We start from the raw sequence: 3,024 nt of genomic DNA, 5'->3' as shown, positions 1-3,024 counted from the left end.
AACAAAATGAAAACTATAATTATCCCTATATATTGTTTTTTTAAATTCTTTATAGTGGTCATAACATCAATAATTGTTTCATTTTTATTAAAAATTTAAATGCAGTAATGTACTCCAATCAAGGCTGATATTCCTTTGTTATGTACGTCATTAATTTCCAAACAATATCTAATCTTTTTGTTCTGTGGCTTCAACATATTTATCATCTCATCAATATTAGCACCACAGAGTACTGAGTTTCGAGATCCTCACAATAGTCGTTCTCAAAATGATATTTTTTTTTATCAATTTAGCTTTGTTAAGGTAAGATATTTTATTGACAATCTAACATTAATATGCAAAGAACATGTACATTAGTACGAAATGTAAAAAAAAATTGTGGTGGGGGGGGGTGCGAATTGTTTTCTTCTTGGTAGGGGGGGCATGACAGGAAATAATTGAGAACCACTGGTCTAGTCACACACCAGCTCGGGTTCATTCCCTACCAGAGAAATGACATTCCATGTCCCCAGAGCTAGGCGCTTTATGTTGCCGGGGATTGGACTGCCTTTGACTGCCTCCTAGCTCAAAGGAAACCCAAATTCTTTGGTCCCGCCCACTGGTAGTGAGCCGAAGCCCTTGTATTAAATAATAAATAAATACATAAAATAAAAAAATTAATAAATTTAAAAAACGGACCGATCCACTGCTTGGGTTAGTTTGACCCACCTTGAGATCCGTTCCCACTCAGTGACAGTGTCTACAAGCCACTGCCACCAGGCCAGTGAACCGACGTCCAGGCAGTGACAAAAAACGTGATCAAATTACATTGCTCATCATAAGGTGTTTGTGAGACGCTCTTTGTATGTTTCCTCAATTAAGACCTGTTTTCCATTGGTGTATTTGAAAAAAGTGGTGAACCTGTTAAATTCACTACAAAACGTTAAGAAGATGAAAGTAATGTTTGAAGGAATATTATTTTTCTATCGACATGCCGGCGGGCGGGCACAGATAGAGAGTGATAAAGCAGCACCACCCGCGCGGGGCGTGCTGACGAAAAGGCAAGCGCTCCTCCTCTCATCGCGTCCTTATTAAGACAGAAAAAAGACGCTGTTGAATTTGACCTATTCGCAGTTCGAGCAGGTGCTTAACGCTGGAGAATATCACCACTTCGAAGTTCGAACTGCTGTTGAAACGGAGAGGTAAGTGTTTTTCGTTTGTTTTTATTCAAAACATGCCTCGAGTGCATTTGTTCATGGTTAGAGATAGTTGTGTGGAAAACACTATACAAAGTAGCACCATGGATGTGGGCCTACAACACTGGCCTAGCAAACATGTGCTCCTACATCGACATAATTGACGAGCTCCAGTTAAGCATTGAATAATTATAAAACGTCATGGTGCTTTTACTCATTTAAAGAACTAAACCGACGCGTATTTTCATCCGGTGGTCAGGTTTGCATTGAATGTGAGCACGAGGGACGCTAGCTTGTTGCGTTAGCTTTGCGGAGCTAACAGCTTGCACTTTTGTTATAGAACAACAGAATGCAAGTACCATGATAATTTCTGTCATTAATTTTTGTGTAAGACACGATGTTCACTGGTTAATTACATGATTCTTAAAGCAAAGGTTACTGTGAATGCAATTTTGGTAAGATTTTTGTAGTCACACTGCATAAATCTGTCTGTCTGTTGTTTAAACTTCAATATAAACTATTATGGTTGAAATCATTAATTGGGATGGAGGGATTGATATTTTTTTAATTTATAATTTATTTTTCTTACACTGATATTGTTAAAACTCCATTTAGCCTATAGTATTAATAATTCTCAACACAAAACTGTCTTTTTTCTTTATAGAATAAACAATGCCTTCCCTGAGATGCAGGAAGTCCCCAAAGCAGGATACTATTGAACATGCAGTCAAGGGTCTGGACAAGACTGCAGAGTTAGAAGCGAAGTATATAAACTCATTTAAAGGTATGATGTTAACGCTTTTGCTAAGATATATTATTGTTTTCTGATAACCAAGCTGACATCGTTTTTTAAGTGGTTATTTTACATTAAGAGTGTCTTGACCTTTTCTTTTGTCAGTTTCAAGTTATTTCAGTGAGCGTGAAACCTGATGGTAGGAGTTCTATCTAAATTAAGGCTGTACTTGATGACGCCCTCCGGCATTTTTATACCACAATAGACCAGTGAACAAGTCCGATATTGATAGTCTAGTGTAAAGCACGTTATACGTCACAGAGATCACGTGACGCGATCCAATATGACTGTGTATACAGTGTATGTCATTGTTATGAAACTAAATAATCTTAAAGTTTTTTTTTTACGTAACCAGGTGCCATTGACATTTGTACTTTCAGTCCTAATACATACTGGCTAATGCAATGCTGGAAAATGAATTTTGGCTGGTCTGTTCCTTTAAAATCATAAAGAAGGGCTCTGCTCTATCCCTCACAAGAAGCAATGTTTCAAACCACCCTACATTAGTATAGTGGCCCAAATGAATATGATGACTCCTTATTTGTGTGCTTAAAAATATGACGAAGCTATCTTGATTTCCCTGTTAACTAGGTCGAGGAGTATTTACCAAGGCCCCTTTCAGGAAAGACGACTTTATTCTTTATTATGGAGTACAGAGGAAAATTGATAGATTCTGATAAATCTCAACGCAGGAAGATGGATGGAAGAGGCACTGTCTTTTTGTTTGACTTCCGCCGGCAAGAAAAAACTTGGAGGTGAGGCAAAGATTGAGATGTTATCTTATTTTTGTTTTTATTTAAAAAAATAAACACATACTCATCCCATAAGTGTTAGGGGAAAAATCATTCTCTAGGCAAAAATGTATACCGTATTTTCGCACCCAAAAGACGCGCCGTGTCAAAGGGCGCAACACCTGTTGAGGCCGCTATTTCTGTCTTTGTAACATATACTGGACGCACCGCCTGACAAGACGATAGCACAGCTGCTGTTAGCATAGCATGAACTTGGCAGAGCTGCCCACACTGACACAGCCGATAGCAGCCTACTATGCCCCAA

At 38.3% G+C, this 3,024-nt stretch overlaps 1 long non-coding RNA gene across 1 annotated transcript; it reads left to right on the top strand.

Moving 5' to 3' along the window:
- Nucleotides 1–1,034: 1,034 nt before the first annotated feature.
- On the top strand, nucleotides 1,035–2,717 carry LOC148315608 (uncharacterized). Its single transcript, XR_015840761.1, has 3 exons — nucleotides 1,035–1,181; nucleotides 1,840–1,959; nucleotides 2,560–2,717. It is a non-coding gene; the product is annotated as an uncharacterized LOC148315608 (long non-coding RNA).
- Nucleotides 2,718–3,024: the final 307 nt, after the last annotated feature.

This window comes from Idiotropiscis lumnitzeri, unplaced genomic scaffold, assembly GCF_059441095.1.
Source record: "Idiotropiscis lumnitzeri isolate Australia: NSW breed Sydney's pygmy pipehorse unplaced genomic scaffold, RoL_Ilum_1.0 HiC_scaffold_80, whole genome shotgun sequence".
NCBI classification, from domain to species: Eukaryota; Metazoa; Chordata; class Actinopteri; order Syngnathiformes; family Syngnathidae; genus Idiotropiscis; species Idiotropiscis lumnitzeri.
The sequence above is the reverse complement of the archived record's forward strand: the minus strand, read 5'-3'. Positions and strand labels throughout refer to the sequence as shown.